General features: G+C 43.6%; 2 protein-coding genes across 4 annotated transcripts in view; both read left to right on the top strand.

Annotated features, from left to right (window-relative positions):
- LOC147703524 (membrane-spanning 4-domains subfamily A member 4A-like) overlaps window positions 1-22554 on the top strand; it is a 1156223-nt gene that overhangs the window by 807588 nt on the left and 326081 nt on the right. The window lies entirely within an intron of this gene.
- The window catches only part of LOC147703525 (membrane-spanning 4-domains subfamily A member 4A-like), a 345084-nt gene continuing 326081 nt past the window's right edge, over window positions 3552-22554 (top strand). Inside the window, exon 1 of the mRNA XM_086931894.1 lies at window positions 3552-3805. The gene's annotated coding sequence lies outside the window, so the exon portion shown is untranslated. The remainder of the gene's footprint in view (window positions 3806-22554) is intronic.

Below are 22554 nucleotides of genomic sequence, written 5' to 3'. Positions count from 1 at the left end.
TTAATCTTCCTGACCGCCCCCAGCACCTTCACACCCTCAGGTAATTGTTTGTGCTTTCCAAATACTGGACATTTACATGTATGTGCTGGTCCTGTCCCTGCAGAGTTCAGATATATGTTATTTGAATGTCCTTTCATTTATGATTTTTGGTCGCTAGTTTGACAACAGATAAAAACTATTTCTTCTGCACATGTTTCATTCACTTGCATTAATCTGTTTCTGGGAAGTGTTTCTGGGATTGGTCATCTCAATCCAAGGATTTTAGGATAATAGATTTACTTCTTGCAGTTGCTTTTCAGCAGATTACAAAATCTTGGAAGGATGCTTCTAAGGTATCTTTTCAAGCATAGTGGTATGGAATTTGTTACAATCAAAGACTTGACAGAGCATATGTTCATCCAGTTATGCTTGCTAATAAAAGGGATTGCTTATGGCTACCTATATTCTGCTGGTAAAGCATATGCGCAAAAATTCTCGAATTGAAGAAGTGCCTAAACCGCTTTGAATTGTTCTGTATTACTATTACTGAGTCTAATTATTTGTGCCTTTAATCCTTTATAGATTTTTCTGGTATTGTTATATAGTTGTTTTTTCACGATAGTGTATGATTAATGCTATCTCTCTTGTTGTCTTTGTTTTCCCCTGCTTATTCCTTCTTCTGTGCCTTACTTTCTCCAATTTAAACATTGGTTATTTATGGTAATAGGCAAAAATGAATATCTTTTGTATTTTTTCCAATGTTTTTGCATATTCTCTTCAATAAACTTTACTTTCAAACGTTTAGATGGGAGGGGCTGAATACAGGGATGAATGATAGAAACTGTATCCATTTTATCCACAATGGTTTTTTCACATAAATGTGACATAATTAAATCAAATTAATAAACACACTTTAATACCTCGTAAATAAATTCGTTTAACTGTAATTTTAAATCATCTTTTGTGTAGTGGATCCAACATGAAACATTCATATTCATTCTTCTTTATTACAGAAAAATATAATTTTTTTTAAATTCTTCCACACAGGCAAGAAGTTAAGTTTAAGGGGAGAGGTAGGAGGCACAAGAGCAGAGTTAAGCTCATGCAGAGGAGTGAGGAGATATGCATGGAGTCTAGAGTAGCAATGTGTAGGCTGAGGGAAACAAATGAGAAATGAGGGGTAAAAGTAATGGCAAACAGTTCAAAGGAGAGGCGAAGATGAAGAGGGTGAAAGGAGGTGCATGGAAACGGAAGGTACTTGGGAGTGAACTCGAATTAGTCTGCCCCGCTCCAGTCAAGCATTCTGTGTGAAATGGGCTTATGCGCTGCGCCTGGCTCATTACTCCCTCTCCGCCCCTCGCTCATTTTTAGGTCTCGTAGCGATACAGCTCGTCAGCGCTGTACTCGCCGAGATCTTTTGTCACTGACTCTGCTTCCCAGGAGACAGCCTCGGCCACGCGCATTGCCTCTTCAAGGAGGCGAATTCCGCTGGCCACGCGCTCAGCTGCTGTCTCCTGGGAAGCAGCAACACCACACACGCATGCGCAGAAACAGAGACAGACACACACACGAGCGCTCATGCACGCACGCACCCACACATACAGAGAACCCACCCCCGCCGTCGCATACATACACACACACACACACACACACACACACACACACACACAAGTGCACCGACCGCTTGCCCACTTACCGCCACTCCGGACTTCAGCCGCCACCGCGGGGCTCTCCCCGCGCCACCAGCAGTGCTTCTCTCTGTGGGCGCGGCTTCTCTCCGTGGGCGCGGGCTTCCGAAGCCGGAAGTCCCGCCCCACGGAAAGTCGCAAACCATCGACTGGAATAACCCAGCACCAGGATTACTTCAATGTGCACTACGGGCTGATCTGCAACCAGCAACAACACAGGAATATTCTGTTGTTTTGTCCTCCCCCTAAATGGAGATAAACAAACACCATACCACAACTAATACAAACAAGAGAGGCCTATGCTTTCTCAATCATAATTCGATAATGCGAGTCACTGTGCTATAATCTACAAGCACTGTAATCACACGTACCTGATGACCAGGAGTGCGTGGGACCCAATCAAAGTGTGGTCTCAAACAAGCCGCTTCTTTGCATTACATGGATATAAACTCGCTGCATCGCACAGGAGTTGTGGTATGCGTCATGTTTCCAAATGCACCATTACATTTAACATAGGTGAACATTACACGTGGCTGGAGTTTCTCGAGCTGGCTGACCAATCGCTTTCAAGCCCACTCCATTCTAAACACACATACCACGGCACCAGCTAATACCCAGGGAGTCTATGCTTCTGGAAGTGTCGCCCCGCAACATGCGCAATGTGGAGGCAGAAGAGAGCTGGAGCCGGCAGGCTGTCCGCGACGCTGCAGGTTGTGCTCGCTGGGTCTCTCTCTCGTTCTTTTTCCCGTCTCTCCATGGGACTTATGGACACATCGCCACATATCCAACCTCCCGAAGCAAAGATACACAAATTGGTACCGATTCTCATTTCCTCACATACGCCCACGTAATCTCTGTTGGCTCAGGTGCGCATCTGCAAGATTTTTCCCCTCATCCGCTGTGTTGTGTGAGGGTTCTGGATTGCCACTATGTAAGTGCGTGGAATATTTACACCCATTTACACTAACAAACACATACAACTGCGTACTTCGCTTTCTACTCACAGAAACGCACACTTGCCCCCTCAAACAAAAGACTCACACACTCTGATCACACCCTTAGTCTAATCTATGGCCACAGGCCAAGCACACTTATATACGTAGCACCACTGCCATACACACACGGACACCATCACTGCCATGCACACACGGACACCATCACTGCCATGCACACAGGGACACCACCACTGCCATACACACAGGGAAACCACCACTGCCATACACACACAGACACCACCACTGCCATACACACACGGACACCACCACTGCCATACACACAGGGAAACCACCACTGCCATACACACAGGGAAACCACCACTGCCATGCACGCACGGACACCACCATTGCCATACACACACACGGACACCACCTTTGCCATGTACACACAGACACCACCCCTCCCATACACACACGGACACCACCCCTCCCATACACACACGGACACCACCACTGCCATGCACACACAGACACCACCTCTGGCATGCACACACAGACACCACCACTGCCATGCACACACAGACACCACCACTGCCATGCACACACGGACACCAAAAAACAAAAATTATGCAAAGCATTGTCATTTACAATGCCAGTAACTCAAACTTAAATGCTGCGAGACCTATTGCATTGCAAATGCTTGTTTTGCCAAGCTGTCATACTGGCATGTTGCCTCAGCCTGAATGAACGAACTCGTTTAACTCAGACGTCTGAAAACTAAAGCGCATTAAGGCGCCTTAGGTTTGGAGGGTGGTGGTGGTCGTCGTCCTCCACTGGCTGACACCAGGCACCCCCCAGTCACTGCCTCCACCAGTCACCCCCGCCCCTTACCCGGCTGTTTATGCTAAAACGCTGTTGTGAAATACCTGTTGTTCGCTAGGATGTGTCTGAGAGTGTCGCCCCCGCCCCCGAGTCCTCCCCAGTCCGCCTCTTCGTCCTGCATCAGCCTCTGGCCTGCTCTTGACCCTCGCCGAAGGGAGGGTTCAGTGGAGGGGTGGCGGAATCTGCGCCACACTCAGCGACTTTCAGTAGCGAAAACCAGCTCTCCCCCTGCAGACGGAATCTACGCAACAGCAGCACGCGGCCCTAAGGGAGCGGCAGCAGCAGCTGCGCCGAAGGAGGCTTCACCCTCAGACGATAGAGGTATGGTGGCAGTGCCAGGGGCGGGGCCTGAGAGGGCGCATGTACAGTGCGCGGTGAGGGCTGATGATAGGCTGCAAACACGGAATTAACGATCTCTCTCCTCTGTTACTGTTTTCGTCAGGTGAGGACCCTTTGGAAGGATGTGGCTAGGACGGCAGACTTTGGGGGAGAAGGTTCGAGCCTGGTGAGAGGCTCAGTTTCCTGTGATACTGGGCAAATCACGTAATCGCCCCGTGCCTAACAGAATTTATCGTGTCCTGTTACGTAATTGGGGCTCATTCATGTAAAGCGCTCCAATACCTTTGGGTCGAGTTCCCGCTGTATAAATCTGCAACAAAAAAAGCCCCCCCTCTGACGATGGTCTAGCCTTCCTGTGGGCACCTAGAATAGAACTAACCTATAGGCAGGGTCACTTGAGTGATGTGGCAGGAGAGTGCAAACTTTGCGCAGGGTTGACTAAATTATGGGGCAAGGCTAGGCAAATTGTGCGGTAATATCAAATTTTGTCACACTATTACATTTTTTGTCATTTTTACACATTAACGCAGTTGGGCAAATGTTTCACCTCGATGGTAAGTTGCAAAGTTGCAAAGGGCCTGTCATGGTGCAGCAACACATGTTGCCACGTTTTTATTTTAGTAACTTTTTGATTCGGTTAATCTCTTTTTTTTAAAATCTAAAGAATATGCAGCAAACGATGGCTTAGGTGGCAAATCTATAATTATGAGGAAAATAAACCCGCGGAAATTCGCATAATTGCAGGGGGCTTTAATCAGGGCCGCCTTGCAGCAACAGAAAGGCTGGTTTGACAGGTCAGTGGTTGGGCTATTTTCTGACTGTGAGTTTATTTTATGGTTTAGTGTGTCGATTTTTGCTGGTGATTTCACTGATAATGCCACAAACATTGCCTGCACAAAGCATAGAATGCATACTTTGAAAAACACCTATACAGCCTGTCTTTACAGGATCAAAGCTGCCCGGTTTGGAACTGTTAGCTACTTTTTTAGGTCGAGTCTGGGATGGCTGTGCATGCGCAGTTTCGCTGGCGAGATTTAATGATTATGGGGAGCTTTCACTAGCAGGCTTTAAGCCCCGCCCTCCTTCCCATTGGCCGGCGTCACAGTTTATGCTATGCCATTGGGAAAGAGCTTGTGGTGACGTACACTTTTCTCTTTTTCTGCCCTCCCTCTTGGATGGACTGCCCTGACTTCCTTCTGGCGTAAAAGCTTTGTTATCTTTATAGGGTCAAACAGATGGCCCCATAAAGATAATAAACCTTTTACACAAGAAGGATAGCAGGCCGAGGCCGGCCAAGTGGGACGGCAGAAAAAGACAAAAGTCAACGTCATGCCGAGCGCTTGTTTCTGGTCTCTTTAGCCCGCAAACAGGCCTCGCAAACATTAAAGGGTAAAAGGTGAACACCAACTGGTACATTCACGAAGACACAAAAAAAAGGTTTAAGGACATTTTGGTCTTGTTGAGACTCTGATATATGACAGAACTCACGACTGCAGGCGAGTACTTAGGGGCACCACCTGTTTCCAAAGTGCTTAGTATTACCCAATAAAAAAATACTGTCCCTTGACATAAATAAGTTTTGCACACACGTGCGCACAACATGCCCAAGATCACTGGGTGTGCAAAGCGAAGCCGGGACATACAATCTGCCTTGTACATATTAAACACCTGGTCCTTTCGCCGTCTTGTGATATGCTGTGGATGAGCCTTACCTTGCCACTGAGCCCCCTGGGTTCCTCTTCCTGGGGGATGGGGGAGAGGATACAAGCCCCCTGCACCGACTCTCGGCGCTGCGTTCCATCCTCCGGAGGGTCGGGGACCTCAGATGCCAGGGTCGGGAGCAGACCCTCAGGCTTTCTCGTGCTCTGAAGAACCCGCAAGGGTGGGGGCCCGTCATTCCCCTGCAGGCGGCTCGCAGTCTTCGGCAGAGTCCTGGCCTGGGGGGCCTTCCTACTGATATTGGCTCCCTCCTCCTCACCTTCGGCCTCCCTACCAGGGCCCCCTGGGCCCGCAGGGAGGCCACTATACTCTCCTTCCTCCGCTCCCGCTCCATTATTTCACGGTCCCAAAAATGCACAAATGCAACTACAGATGTTCTGGGAGGGAAAGTTTAGCAAAAAGTATAATTTACGAACACTATGTTCTCCCCAAAAAAATTAACAATGAATTGTTGGCAGATGTGCCCTCATAGATGGTGCTCAGAAGCCCCAGCATGAAGCGCTTCAGGAGGATTCAGGGCATGCGCTGCGGACTGTCTAGTGAGGAGTACGTGCCTGCCTATTGCAGCGGATGAAGAGAGGGCACTGCCCGGGTACCCACCCCTAGGGTGCCCTGACAGGACTCCGGCATCATCCGTGGCTCGGAGCATCAGTGCAGCGCCTCTCCTGGGCTGGGCGTCTGAGGAGGAGGGGGTGAGGGTGGGAGCTCCCTCCCCAGGTCCCGCTGCGCAGGAGGGACTGGGAGACGAGTCATACCAGGGAAGCCTGTCCTGGGGGAATAACCCTACAACTCCACGATACCTCCCTGCCTCATCGCCATGTCCTGCCTCTCACACCAACCTGTCCCCTCTTTCTTTCGCCAGCCCCCACATCTCATCAGCATGTACCCTCTGGTCTGCACAACCTTTCTCCCCTCACCTCCATACTTCGATTTCCACACCAGGAAGCCATCGTGGACATAATGTGGGCCCCTGCAGCTCAAGGGGCCCCAGGCGTGTCTTAACGGCTAGAACAGCCGAATTTGAGACTGGAGAACCAGGGTCGAGTCTGGCAGGAGGCTCTAGCATCCTGTGATTCTGGGCAAATTACTTAATCTTTCCGTTTGGAACATTGGTATTATATTCGTGGTTTCCATCCAGTCTTGAAGTTGAGATAGTAAGCATGACCCATATAGTTTTGCCTCCACATCCGTCAGTGAAATCAGCCTATAATTCCCAGGCTCATTGTGATCACCTTGTTTGAAAATGGGGCGAATTATGCTCCCGTTCCAGGATCTGGGCAGTTTCTGCTGGTTGTAAATTGCGTTAAAAAGTGGTGTTAAATATGCTGCCCAGAATTCAGGTTAGTGTTTAAAGATGGAGTTTTGAAGCCCATTGGGACCCGCTGCCTCCTCTTTTTTCAGGCGATTTATAATTGTTTTTAGCTGAACTGTTGTTACAAGGGTATCGGGCACTATACCTACTAATTTTTCTGATTTACTTGTGAGAGTGTTTTCAGTTTTCCTTATGTTCCCATTGTCACAACCCGCAGGTATCTCTGAAGTTTCATCTGGTATTCTATTTCTTGTTCTTAGGATAGTACCCGCATGTTCAGAGTTTCTGGTGCAAGTTTTACAATCTGATATACAATGCCGGTTTAGACCTTCTGCCCTATCGATAAACATGTTTTTGACATGTTGGATCCAATTACATTCTCCAATGCCTGCCTCCTGTCTTAGGGTATTACCCTTTGTCAATTTGTTGATGATACCCCAAAATTTTCGGGCGTTTTTGTGTTTCCCGGCAATTAGTAATTTGGTCCAGATTTCTTCTTGGTATGTTGTTTTTACGTTACTCAGCATGATCTTGTATCTTTTCCGCATGGATTTTAAATTTAGCTTGTCTGGATTTTTTCCACTTTTTATTATTAATACCTGCTTCTGGATTTCTCGTGCGATTTTCCTTTTCTCTCAAGGTAATATTATACAAAGGCTATTTCCCAGTTCTGAATCTTCTTGCAATTTGATTTGTGATTGGGGGGCATCTTGTTACGACTTCACATAGGTATTCCCATGTTTTTATTGGGTTTTCTTTTTCTTCCGGTGTTAGTCTAAGCAGTTCGTTTTTGAATTTATCCATTGTTGGTTTTATTTCCTTTACTCCCCATTTCAGTTTACGCAGATTAAATTTCTTTGTATACTGACTGCTGGTGTTTTGTTTTTCCGTCTTACTCACCATCCTTTTTATCTTGATAATTAATGGAAGGTGGTCACTTTCCACGCGTTGTCCCACTGAAAATGAGCTCACCTTCGATATCAAATTTTTGCTTATTATTGTGAAGTCTATTGTTGACTTCCGGTTGCCGCTTACAAAGGTTACAGGTATGCCATTGTCCCCATTGTCATTCTTGTTCGAGATAAAAAGGCCCAGTTTACAGAGAGCTTGGATTATTTTGTCATCTTTTGTTAGATTGCTATTAAAATCGCCTGAGATAATCATGGAACAAGACTCATGGGTGTTTTGCATTGCCCTGATCAAAGTTAATAATGTTATCAATTTTTCATTTTTCTCTTTCTTTTCCGGGTGTACATAAACATTAATCACTAATAAGTTACGAGTACATGGGCCCTGGTCCAGCTTCTCCGTAAGTTTTATTGCTAGTATCCAGTTCGTCCCAGTGTCAACTTCTTCTGCTTGCCATCTGTATTGTTGGGAGATGTATGTTGATAAGCCTCCTCTCGGGTGACCAATATTGATACTTTTTCAGCAAGGATGTGAAACTCAATATAGCCCGGGATCGATGTTTTACACAGGTTCCAGGTTTCTTGTAGCAATATTAGGTTGTGCTGTTTCAAGAAGTTTGCGGTTTCATGGTCGTGCCCCAAACTATCAAAACCATGAACATTCCAAGAGCAGAGGCTGATCATATGTGGGTTTGTATCAATTAAATTCTTCTGGTTACAAACTGTAATCTCTAGATTTAATTTTCTATTTTCTTTTAAATGTGTAGGCTTGCTAGGTACACTTATTGCTCAAGACTGATGCCACCCAGGACCAGTCATCAATCTGATCCTGTTCTCCTCCTTGCACCACTGCCATTTCTTCACCTCTTGTGTTTTGTGATATTTTTTGCAGGGTTACTGAGCATGCTCCCTTTAGACATGATTTTTGGGTATTCCCCTCTTCCATTTTCTTTTTGCTTATGGTTGTGCTTTTTAGTAGTGGGAATGGGTATTTTTTCAGTTTTTCCCGCCTTAGACTTATACACCAAGCTTCAAAATATGTACTCGTAGCAAGTATTCTATCCACTATGTCCTTAGACGACCAGGTAGTTAAAGACTCTTCCACTTCTGTTTTGTTTTTTATGTGTTTAAATTCTACTGACAGAAGGTTTTGGGATGTAATGTCGTCCATTTCTGGTATTTCTCTAAGTAGCCGCATTATATTACCACTGTTCAAAAAGTCTTGACCCCCTGTTGTCTGGTAATTGGGAGTAAATACCAGTTTATCGTTTATATCTGTTAGTGTTTGTGAAATCCATTTTGCTTCTTCTAATTTTGAATCTAGTGTTATTTCACCATTTTCGATGATTTTTCTCCCTTGGCTCAGAGTATTTAATGTTATTTTTTCATTAAAATCGACTGTTCTACTAAAGTGGGTGATGAGTTTGTTGCTCCTGTCCGTGTTTAGTTTATAATCCTTGTTATTTATTTTATCCATGATTTTGTCCATGTTTCTATTTTGAAGTATCTGAGTGCACACTGTTTGTTTGTTTGTTTGTTTGATGAGTAGTGCAGGTTCGTCCATCTTCATTTGAATTTTTTTTTATTGGTGTTCTTAAGTTTCCTTTTTCCTCTTCACTTTTTATATTTTGCCTTTGCTTGGTTTTGTCTATTACTTTTTGTATGTTGTCGGCGTTGATTGCGGCATTTTGATGTCTCATTTCTTGATTTAATAATTTGACCTCAGGTAGTTGCATTTCATCTGCCTGGTGAATCGTTACAGTCCGTTTTACACAGGGTTCTTGGACTAAACCCTTTTGTCAGCCTCATCTTGAGAATTGTCTTTATCCTGCGCTCCTGTTGGTTTTTTATGAGTATTCAAATGTTTACACAGCTGTGTTTGTTGTGATTTTGTATGAGTAGGGCCTGTAGGTGATTCTATAATCAGGCTATTCCCAATCACTGCATTTGACTGGGCTTGTTGATCTGGGGGCTTGTCTGTATGCTTAGAATCGGTTACTTCAGAAACTGGTTTCTCTTTCTTAGAGGAGTTATGATGGAAGATGGGGTACATATGAGTGTCTACTGTAGGTTGGAATTTAAGTTGTATCCTTCCTTTCCTAGCGTGCTTTTTTTGTCTTTTTGTTAGTTTGACTTTAGTTTGGATTATTGCTCTTTGCGCCTCCTCTACTTGACCTGCTCCATTGTCGGACTTTTCTTCACTTGCTTACTTAGCTGATCCTCTAGGTAACTATTTTGGTTAAGATCAATTTCTATGTGTTGGCTCCTAGTTTCTAATTCTGAATTTATTGCCTTAATATTGCTTGTGATGTCATTTAGTATGACCGGTAAATTTGACATGTTGTCCACTAATTTGCCGCATACACAGCTTTGCTTGATTATCTCTGTGTGTAGTCCCTTATCGGCCCTCCCTAGTAGCAGGTTTGCCATATGGTCCAGCCTGGTGTTTGTACCTGAAATATGACCCGCAATAAGGTTTATTAGGTCGATTTGCACATCCATTTTATCTGACTGAAAATTCAGTGCTTTATTTGCCTGGTCTAAGGTGTTTAGTAATGTTTTACTCCATGGAGCCTTGTCTTCTTCTCTGGATGGTATTTCCGGTACCTCTGACTCTTCCTCTAATTTACTCGTAGATAATATCGTAATTGGAGATTCTAGATTTAGTTTGTTATTAGACCACCCTCTAGTTTTATTTTGGCCTTTATCCCGTTCGAGGGGGTTAATGTTTGGATGCAATGGGGTGGATTCCAACCTTCCATTATTACTATGACAAATTTCCTGGTCTCCTTGTCGTCTATGACTGGTTTGTAGGCTTTGGCTGATCTTTGAGTATGCTTCTAACTGGGATTGGTTGTTATTATCTCTTTCTGTGTTTCTGTCCAGGCTTATGTTGTCAGGTAGGGAGAGGGAAGTTAGCCATGAGTTGTCCTGTGAGGCATTATACTCCGCTCCCAATTTATTCCCCGTTATTGTTTCTTTCACCTTTCCCTTATCTTTGATCTTTATTTTCTCGACTCTCTCGTGAATTTGTGAGTCATTTCGGTTTATTTGGGCTGTTACTACAAGGGGCTTGCCAGGGCCAATGTTTCTGTTTTGAGGGGTTTGTAGCTGATCTTTTGGGTTGTTTATTGGACTAATCTCACTATGAGAACCTTGTGATTCTATTTTTTCAATATTCTTAGCGGTAGATTGCTCATGCACATTCTCCTTTGCGCTTGGTGTCGGTGTAATTGGGCTAGGTTGGAGATCTTGCTCCTGCATTTGTCCATAGATGGTCGCCATGGGGTCTATTAGATAAAATCATTTTTTAATCCCAATGTTACTTTGTTTTGGGCTTGGAACTGCTAGCTCAGGAGCCGACACTAGTCTTTCTCTTTTTTGTGCTATCCTCTTCCTTTTTCTACTTGCCTTTTGTGTTCCCTGGTTCGTATCTTCCTCGGGTTTTTTTGACCTTACACTTATATTCAACCGCACTTTCCCAGATCTCATTCTTTCCGTATTTTATTATTGTCCGTCCGGCCACCTATGCCACCTCTGCTCCACTTCCTACTCCACCTCCACTCCCCCTCCCAAGCCTGTCTGCCCCCTATGAGTAGGAACAGCTGCCGTCAGGGAGGATAGCGAGGTGTGGGTACAGTGTGTAACGTTCGGGTGGGGTAGATGCACTGTTTTTAGTATCAAACAATTGTTTTTTTTCTAAATCAGCCGATAGTTTTTTAGGGCCTTCATGCACCAGCGACAGTCTATTCCGAACAGTGTGGGGTGGATATAATAGAAAATTGTCTCGTATCCCACTTGTACCCCACTCACCGGTGCTCGCCGTAAGATGTCGCAGTCCGTGCTCTGTAATCTGCAGCGACCATCTGCCAAGGCCGCCGCGATGCCTGCCAAGATAATCGCCTACAGTGCGACGGGGGGACAGCGTCCTGCCTGGCGTCCTAAGCGTCCTTCTCGCTTATTCTACCTCTGCCACTGCTCTCTGCTCACTCTCCCTGTTGCACTCCGCTGCACTCTGCTTCTGGAGACTCAAGGAACGTGACAGCGCTCCACTTGCTGTTACTCTGCCTCCTGCTGACTCCTGAGGTCCTGAGATCCTGCTGCCCCAGTCCAAATCTTGGGACTTGGAGGGGTGGCTCTGGTCAGGGGCTCGGGCTCGCGGCTCTTGGCGAGTTTCCTCTACTTCCCCGGATCACTGCAGGTCTTCGTGGCAGTTTACAGCTTTTTATTATCTTTTTTTTTTGCCTCTGAGCCTCTCGCCTCTCTCCTCTCTCCTCTCGCCTCTGCTCACTCGGCTGTAAAACGATGTCAGCCACCTCGGCAGCAGACTGGGGGCAGTGCTGTGGTTTCGATGCTTCAGCGCTTTCTTCACCAGCAGCGTCAGCACTCGCCATGTCACACGCCGTCTCACTCGGCTCAGTCTGCTCACTCTGCTCCTCAGCCCGCAGTCCGCGGTCCCCCGTCTGCACCGCCTGCCTCCCTCACCTCGATGCAGGTGGCCGCTATCCGATGTCCGCTGTTTCTGCTGCACCTCCTCCAGGCCTTCCTGGCCCTACTGGTCCTGCTGGCTGCGTTGATAGTGTAGCGTTTGGTCGACAGAGCCTTACTGGTGTCTGGTATCTGTGCAATCAGTGCACTCTCGCTGTGGGTGTAAACTCCGCTACGGCGGTGACAGGAGTATCATAGCCGCGCTGTGAAATCCTGGAATTGAAATATCTTGTCAGGCCACCACAACAGCCCACTCGCTGCTGTCTGCCCGCCTATTCCGCCTGTGTTGTGGTTAGCAGCCCGAGTGGACCGCAGCCGCAGCCTCAAACTCTGTGTTAAACCGCCGTTCGGCTTCGGTGCAGAATGGCGTTCTGATGTGTTCTGCTCTGCTCTGCGGCATCTCTCGCAGCTCACTAGCGCACTCTGCTTCCACTCTAGTGGTGGAATATGTACAAAATCTCAGAAGACGATGCCAGCTGCACCAACAGGGTGTGTAATTCAAAAGACGTAACTCCAAACTCCGGGTACATCCAAATGATAAGGCTGACAGCGTGTGATTCTCAGTGCGTGCTTATTTATCTTATGCAACGAACAACCACTGACAAAGCCAATCATCCCGACTTGTAGGTATGATGTTATTTGTTGTATCAAATATCTGGATGCAGTGACAGAAACAGCAAAATACGATTCGGGCGGCACACTTTGCTAAGCACAGATTTTAGCCTACCTGTTTTATGCCACGTCCTTAATTACATTGGCCACTCCCCTTTTAGAGGCCCCCACTTTTTTTTATTCCACTTAAAGCCCAGATATCTGGATAACTACAAAATCAACACATACTCTATTAACTTGTTAGTTACCTCAAACTTTCATTTTCCACCAGTTTCCAAAATACCCATGTTTCATCTTCATTTCCTCAGTGCATTGATTTAAGTCTACAATCCTGCCGGATACTTTCTCTTCAGACCTCATCACCAGGGCTTCTAGGCCGATGTTGCCAAACTGTGAAACAGTTTGATTTTCATCACCATCATTTTCAAAAATGATCAGTCAACATTGGAAGCGGTTATAGGGAACATAAAAAGCCTCCAGGGCTGCACCTGTGTGAGGCAGAGAGTTAAAACGTAAAAGTGTTTATGAGAAACAGGAACTAAAGAACATAATGATATGAGCGAAATAATGCTCAGTGTAAGGGAGTTCAAGTTTGTGCGAAGGGCAAGTTTGCGGGTTTTGCAGGGAAAAGGAGGATTTCAAAGAGGGGATGGAATGTGTGCATGCGTTTTTTAGAGGAACATTCCATTGTGAAGTGAGGGTGTGAGTGCATGTGAATTAGAATGGGAGTGTAAGAGGACTGTGTGGAACAGAAAGGAGGAATTTTGTGAGAAGGGTGTGAGACTTTGAGGAGATGGGACTAAGATTTATGGAAGGAGTGTATGAGAAAAGACAGTGAGACGTCTGTCAGGAAAGGTTGTGTGGTGAGCTTGAGTGGAGTGAGAGGGTAGGGAGTGCAGGGGATCAACAGAGGAATGGGTGTACAATGAAAAGAGTGAGAAAGGGGGTTGAAGGGTTGAGGCGTTGAAAGTGTGAGGTGCTCACACAATTAACAAGCATTGAAAATGCAATAGGTCTCGCATTTGATTAAGTTAAATCCATTTGCTTTGCTAATGGTATTGTATAGCAAAGCAAATGGCTTTAACTTAATGAAAGGCGAGACCTATTGCATTTTTAATGCTTGTTTACCTATCCGATTTGCTAACAGAGGCCACCTTTATTTTTGTACCCAGACCTTTTTTCTGTCCCAGTCTGACCCCGTGAGAATTCATGGGGCCATCAGAAGTGAGCATGTCATTAAGTATTTGAGTGAGTGGAGACCTCTGCCAGAGTCTGGCTTGGCCGTAGGAGCCAAACATGAGCCTAACATCAGAATATTTGTTATGTAAATTGTTCAATAAATGACAAAAACTTAAAAATTCTATATGTAAGTTCTTTTAACATTTGCAAGTGTTTAGCTTGGTATATTAGATTGTAGCGCTGCAATACATCGAGCAACATTTATTAAGAGTGATAGTTTCTGTACATTAAGTTAGAATCATTCATAGCTCCCTTCACGCCGTGACAACAATGCTATGAATAAATGAAGAGCGAAGTCAGTTGTCACTTGCCCATTACTTGAGATTGTTGTTATAAGTGGAACAACATTATGGTCTAGTAAAACATATATAAAAGTAGTTTATTATCAACCACATGCTGAATTGAAATACTGCAAGGTGCTCTCAAATGTGGCAGTAAAGGAAAAGAGACACTTTGAAGTGAAGTAAAATGATGTGGCAAAGATCACACAGTTTGGTCAAGTGACAAATCCTGTATTTAAAAAAAGATGTAATTGATACACATTGTGCATTTTAGCCGCTTGATTGATCTCTCTATCTCTATCCAATCTAACACCGAAGGACAGTGTTTTTTCAGTTCTATCAGGAGTCAATAATTCACTTATGACATTTGAAATTCACCTGACACAAAAAGTACAACATTAAAGGGAGATTGAACACTATTTGTATGTTAATGAACATTTTACTTCTGTGATCTTCTTTACCTTGAGCCTCAATCTACCCTGCCACAATCACAACCATGTGCCGTGACCTGCCTCTTGAGACAGAGTTGACTAAAACTTTCTTCAGTGCTTTACCCCAAACCCCCTCCTTTCCACTAAGAATGGCCGCTGCCCCAGGTACTTCCCAGTACTTAGAGAACAATCAACATTAAAGATAAAAAAGAAGAGGGAGGAACTAGGACGGAAACGAGGAGAATTAAGGATTCGGGAAAAGCTGGTATTTACCAAAATTAACAATTTCACTGTGTTTAAACAATCGTGTTTTACAACCGTATTTGCAGAAGGCCATGTTCTGGCCCTAAAAATCTCAAGGAGAGTAAGGCCGATTGCTTCTGTCCATGATGCTGGAACTCCCCTAATGGATGTAGGTGGGATGCAGTCGGAAACCTATACTTGTCCAGAATATGTGTTTAGGAAGGCCCGTTTATCCACCTACTAGGAGATGCAGTAGAAGGCGTGTTACCCTTATTAGCCAGGCCATAGGAAACAAATAGACACATTGGTTTCCTGAGATCCTTTGTCCTTCCCAAATAAATTAGCAACACCATTCTTACATCTAATGAACTGAGTGCTTAATTTGAGCTGGTAGTTTCCAGTGCTTGGAACTGGCACCTAATTGTCAGCACCAGGGCTTAAGACCGTCTGCCACATGGTGGGCTGTCTGGCTAATTTAGGTATGAGCACAACAACAGCTGTTTGTCAGTTTAATTTACATTTACAATGATTAAAACCTGCCTCCAAGCCATTCTTATAGCTTTGGGGGCCTGGAATAGTTTGAATTGTCAAACTTGTAAGAGTGTGATGATTAGTAGTTGAGTTGGTATTGTTATTAGCAGCTGGCAGGGGCAATGTGTGGTGGAAGCTGCAGTGGCCTTCCGATGAGAGCCCCAGCACATATTCATTCACAAATTAAGCACTGTTTATCTGATGCTTTTTCTCGGGCTGAGAAATGGTTATTAAACAGTTTCTTGCTCCGAAAGAAACTTCAGCTCTATCTTCGGCTTACACTTGTGGTCAAGTTTGAAAACCACCGTATACAAGAAAAATATGGTATCATTATAGGATGCTAACACTGCTCCTATCTCACCTAACCTTCAAGCCCAACTATTAGCTATAAGGAAACCCACCTTTGCTCTTAATCATTGTGGACTTTTTGGTTCAAAATGTGAACCCTGAACATTTGTAAGAACCATGCACAAATCCCACAGAGGAGGCACATCAGTTCTTCTTTTTTGGTGTTTGCCCTTGGTTCTTATGAATTTTCCTGGTTGTAGAGGCCTCTTAAGTTTAAAATATTTCAGGAACCTTTTATTAAGAGTGATGATTTTCGTGAAATTAGCCCACAACTCACTAAAACCACAAGGGATGCCCTTTGAGAAGAAAAGATTGAAAGAGATAAGCCTTTTTGAAAACCATCCTTTAAAACATCCAAGATTTCAAAAGGATTGGATGGGGTGGGCGTTAGGTTCTTGATTGCATGCCACTTTTTAAAATGTTTAACTTGTTTGGAATAGGAGTACAAAGTGGATGGTCTCTTGGACTCTTGAATTTAAAAGCCTGCTTCCCTAGAACATCCCAGTCTCTAACCGAATCCTCATAACTTCCACCCCAGCAGATTTAAAACTTGTAACACCTTCTGAGACAAATGAGTTTGTCTTTGAAGCAAAGAAGATAGTCGGAAATGTATGCTTTGGATTACAGTCATAAACCTTATCCTTATGTGCCAGAACAGAGCTATAAGGATTACTATAAACTCTCTCCTCCAGAATCTTTTGAAGCAGCCAAGGGATAAGGCAAATGGGAGGAAAGAAGTACATTGGGCCCGTTGGTAACCTGAAAGAAAGAGCATCTGTCCTCCATGTTTGACTGTTCCATATTTCCAAGTAGAATTGTGAAGGAGAGCATGGGGTAGGAATGCAAAAGGTCCAACAGGTATGCAGTCTAAATATCGAGTTTTTTTTATCGAGTGGACATAATATTGAGTCAGGAATATCGAGTCTGCAATAATATCGAGGTAAGTAATATCGAGGTAAGTTATATCTATTTTTATAGTTGATAAAAAAATTTCGAAGGTAGTAATAACAAGTTGTTAATATCGAGTGTTTAAAATATAGTTTATTTATGTAAGCAATTAATATCGAAAGTAAAAATATAGAGTATCAGAATATCGAATGTAAAAATATAGAATGTTAAAATATCGAAAGTCAAAATATAGAGTGTAAGAATATTCATATTTGGATTTTAGATTGTTAAATATGTTAGTTTAGTTATAGAAATATATATATATTTTTAAATAATTTTTAATAAATACAAATTTTGCATTTATTAAAAAAAATTATAATATTTATAAAAAAAAATTAAATAAATGTATGATAAAATTTAGGAGCGGGATGTGGGTTTTTAGGGGAATAGGGTGGGGAGTGTTTTAAAAATGTGAATTTGCAATATATATATATTTTTTAAATTAATTTAAAAATAAAAATAAAAAATGTATATTAAAATTTAGGAACGGGATGTGGGTTTTTAGGGGAATAGGGTGGGGAGTGTTTTAAATATTTGTATTTTTAAAATATAATTTTTTTTAAATTTTAAAAATTTAATTTTGTGAAAAAAAATAAAAAAAATAATAATAAAGTTTAGGAGTGGGATGTGGGTTTTTAGGGGTATAGGGTGGGGAGTGTTTAAAAAAGAGAATAAAAAAAAAGAATTGTACATTTATTAAAAAAAAAAATTGGATAGTAAAATTTAGGAGTGGGATGTAGGTTTTTAGGGGAATAAGGTGGGGAGTGTTTTAAAAATGTCAATTTGTAATATTTTAATTTATTTTAAAAAATAAATAAATATATAAAAAAAATGTATAATAACATTTAGGAACGGGATGTGGGTCTTTAGGGGAATAGGGTGGGGAGTGTTCTTCAAATGTGTATTTAAAATGTATTTAAATATTTTTAAAAATATTAAAAAATTAAAAAGAACTAAAGTTAAATAGTAAATTATATTGGTTTTGTGTCAAGCACCTTCCCTGAGTTTATACTTGGTGGAGTGGGAATAGTAAATTATATAGGTTGATTGTCCAGCACCTTTCCTGAGTTTGTACTTGGTGGAGCAGGAATAGTAAATTATATTGTTTGAGTGTCCAGCACCTTCCCTGAGTTTATACTTGGTGGAGTTGAAATAATAAATTACATGTGTTTTGTGTCCAGCACCTTCCCTGAGTTTATACTTGGTGGAGTTGGAATAGTAAATTATACGGGTTTTGTGTCCAGCACCTTCCCTGAGTTTGTACTTGGTGGAGTGGGAATAGTAAATTATATGGGCTTTGTGTCCAGCACCTTACTTGAGTTTGTACTTGGTGGAGTGGGAATAGTAAATTATATTGTTTGAGTGTCCAGCACCTTCCCTTAGTTTATACTTGGTGGAGTTGGAATAGTAATTTATATGGGTTTTATGTCCAGCACCTTCCTTGAGTTTATACTTGGTGGAGTGGGAATAGTAAATGATATTGTTTGAGTGTCCAGCACCTTCCCTGAGTTTATATTTGGTGGAGTTGGAATAGTAAATTATATGGGTTTTGTGTCCAGCACCTTCCCTGAGTTTATACTTGGTGGAGTTGGAATTGTAAATTACATGGGTTTTGTGTCCAGCACCTTCCCTGAGTTTGTACTTGGTGGAGTGGGAATACTAAATTATATGGGTTTTGTGTCCAGCACCTTCCTTGAGTTTGTACTTGGTGGAGTGGGAACAGTAAATTATATTGTTTGAGTGTCCAGCACCTTCCCTGAGTTTATACTTGGTGGAGTTGGAATAGTAATTTATATGGGGTTTGTGTCCAGCACCTTCCTTGAGATTATACTTGGTGGAGTGGGAATGGTAAATGATATTGTTTGAGGATCATTTGGGTCCAAGGATCCCTCTCCTCCATTCCCTTCAGCATCAAATCCTTGGTGCCGCTCTATATATTTCAGGATGGCCTCATAATCTTTTTTAGTATATATCTTAGGGTCAGCTACATAGTGAGAATACTTTAAGGACAATATTTGGAACCAGGCTTCACAGCTAGCTAAGTGGGATAGGGGCAAGGAGATGAACAGGTAATGTTGATGCATTACTGATGGAAGTAACCCACAGACCCAACAATTTGTCTTGTTGGTGATGCTATGGGTCTGATGTAACATTTCAATAAAAACACTTTTTGCGTAAGTTTCTTTGTGTCTGGCCTTATGTGGGGGTAAGGAATAAAAGAGATGTTCTTCTGGGGCAGGAGTAGTTCCTAGCAGTTTCTGTACAGGGTGCTGAAATTCTAGATACACAAATACACACATTAAAATCACCGTAATTACAACAATAAAAGCCACAAATGCCACCTTCACTCTGGTGGTCCATCCGGAAAATGATTGCATATTATCAACATACTGCCGAGGGGCAATTGGTCATTCATCCTCCATGACAAATCGGGCAAAAGGAAACATGCTCTCTATAAGTCCAATTTCTAACTCGGATCCTCTCTAAAAGTCCAAAAACTAATCTTTGTATCCACAAAGCACGCACACCACCAGAGGGTTCTTCTTTCCACTGAGGGATCTTCTCCCTGTGTCCGTTAGAGCCTCACAGGCAGACTCCTATCGTTCATCAAAAAGAACAAGCTTTATATTCCAGTAGTACGACCGCGGCCCTTAACTCAGTCTTTCTTTCTGAACAGAGCTATTTAGCACAATGTTCCAAGCTCTCAACGGGTTCAGTCCAGTGTCTCGCTCAGTAACCCAGTAATTCTATCCGACGTTCCTCAACTCAAGTCTCTGTCTAGCTCCTACCATTGGAAGCTGGGGTACCACGCTGTTTTCGGGGCCGCAGGTCGTATTTACAACGGCCAGGTTGCTCCTGGTCAGGAAACAATTCAGCTGCAAGGGCATCTGATGCGTTCAAAACTTGTGGTGCCTCGGAAATGGCAGCCTCCGCTGGTTGAGCTGTCTCACTTTCACCTGTGGGCAACACCTCACTCGGTTGCCCTACTTCTTGGGCGTCTGAAAAAGGCACAAAGCTTTGAATCAGCTCTCCCTCCTGGCTCGGAATTCCTTCTCGGTTTTGTAGATCAAACGGCAAAGGCAGCGGCAGGCGTTTCAGATGACTGACGTGGACCCAGTGCTTTCTTCCATGCACTTTCACCGCTGTTCTCGTAACCAGGAGGATCTGATAGGGCTCCGACCACCTGGGCTCCAAACTCAATTTCCGTTGGTAGTTCTTCACCAGTACCCACTGGCTATGTTCCAATCGATGTCCAGGACCCTCCGGTAGTGGCTGCAATGTGTCCGAAACCTGTTGATGAATAGAACGCAAATCTTTAGTCAAGGCGTACAGGTAGTCTGTCATCAAAGGGTAATCAATATCCCTAAAGGATCGGGGTCTGGGGACTCCCCACACATTGGCGGGTCTGCCAAAAATCTCCTCGTAAGGAGATAATCCAGTTCTAGTGTGAGGGGTGGTTCTTAGAGACAACAATGCCAATGGGAATGCATCAGGCCAATTCAATCTAGTACTCTCACAAATTTTAGCCATTGTTAATTTCAAAGTGCCATTATATTTTTCAACTAGTCCAGCTGACTGGGGATGTCTAGCGGCATGGAACTTCTGTTTTATCTGCAATCCTTTACAAACGCTCTGTACTAGCTGAGCATTAAAATGAGGCCCGTTGTCAGACCAGATGACACGGGCAAGCAATATCGGGGCAGGTATTCCTTAACCAGGGCTTTGACAGTTGCAACTGCCGTGGCTTCTTTAGTAGGGTAGGCTTCAACCCATTTGCTAAAAGCACATACCACCACTAATACGTAATTTAAATTGTTTACCCTTTCCATCTGAATGTAATCAATTTGTATTACTTCAAAGGGCAAGGACGGTGGGGCAAAATTTCCACTCAAAACAGACTCTCTACCTCCAGGATTGTGACTTAAACAAACCGGCAATATTTCACTATATGTGCTGTAGTTTTGGAAATATTCGGGTTGTTCCATACTGGGTCTAATACGGCACAAATACCTTTCCCGCCTATGTGGGCTGGGCCATGGGCCATTGTCACTACAGCATATACCAATGCATTGGGCAGTAACCATCGCTGCTTTTCAGATAGATCTATCCAAAAATCATTCTTATCTAGTTTTCCTACTTCCTGTTGCCATCTCTGTACTTCATCTATTGTTGCTTCCTTTTGCAGTTCTCTTACACTTTCAATAGTATTGTCCAACAGAGATGTTTCTGCTACCCACCGGGCCGATGTGCTAGGGAACATGGGGTTCATTTTCGTCTGGGCTGTTTCTTTCGCTACTGAATCAGCAAAGGCGTTTCCCTTTCCAGTGGAATCAACAACTTTTTTATGGGCGCTGCACTTAATAATGGCCACTTTCTCTGGTAATGTTAAAGCAAATAACAATCGGTCAATTAAGGGGCCATGTTGAATTTTCTGTCCATGTGTGGTAAAGAAACCGCTCTCCCTACATAGCTTCCCAAAACTATGGGCAACGCCAAAGGCGTACTGGCTGTCCGTAAATATTTTCACCCTCAGTCCTTCACTCAATTCACATGCTCTTAACAAGGCTATTAGTTCAGCTGCCTGGCCTGAGTGATGGGAAACCCTTGCGGTCTCCACCACCGTCTTTAAGGTCGTGACAGCATAAGCAGCTGTCGCAGTGCCATCTGGTAACTTAAAACAAGAGCCATCCACATACAACTCCCCTTGAGGTTCAGATAAAGGGATGTCAGTAAGATCTACGCGTCCCTTCGTTTCTTCTTCTGTTCTAAATATACAATCATGGACGTCGTCTTTTTCATCATTTGAAGGGAGGGGTAGTAGTGTGGCTGGGTTCAGAGTGGCACATCTTTTGATTGTGATATGGGGTGCAAAAAAGGTCAGCTCGTACCCTGTCAATCTTGCACTTGTAAGGTGCTGGGTCTTAGTTCTGTTCAAAAGGATATCCACAGCATGCGGTACCATGTCTGTGAGGTCTGTATTCAATACTATTCCCTCTGGTTGCCGGATGGCCACCGCTACTGCAGCCGTGGCCCTCAGGCAGCTTGGGAGGGCTTGTGCAACATTATCCAAGACTGATGAAAAGAATGCACAGGGTCTTTGCTTCCCACCAAAAGCCTGTGTTAACACTGAAAGTGAACAACTGTCCACCTCGTGCACATAAAGTGAAAAAGGCTTTCGGTAATCCGGAGTACCCAAGAAGGTGTAGAACAAAGAGCAGACTTTAAAGAATCAAAGGCTTCTTGTTAGTCATCCGTTCAGGGTAAGGGTTCATGCTCATCTTTGGTTGTCAAATGCAACAAGTGTTTAGAGAGAAGTGAATAGTTAGGAATCCACTGTCGACAGTAAGAGGTTATGCCAAGAAAAGCGCGAACATCACATTGAGTACGAGGAACAGACATGTTAGTTATTACAGATATTCGCTCTGGAGTAAATCGTCTCCCCGCTTTCGACAGTAACTGGCCGAGGTAGGTCACTTCCTGTCGACAATACTGAAATTTAGAAAGGGACACTTTATTACCCTTCGTAGCCAAATGTTGTAACAATTTAACCGTGGCCTCCTTGCAGCCCTCCTTAGTATCGGAGGCCACCCAAATATCATCCACATACTGGATGATCGTATTCCCAGCTGGCAAAATTAATTCATTGAGAACTGCTTTCAAGGCTTGGCTG

This window comes from Lissotriton vulgaris, chromosome 7 (assembly GCF_964263255.1).
Source record: "Lissotriton vulgaris chromosome 7, aLisVul1.2, whole genome shotgun sequence".
Classification (NCBI taxonomy): Eukaryota; Metazoa; Chordata; class Amphibia; order Caudata; family Salamandridae; genus Lissotriton; species Lissotriton vulgaris.
Note: the sequence above shows the minus strand (reverse complement) of the source record. Positions and strands in the feature narration are given on the sequence as shown.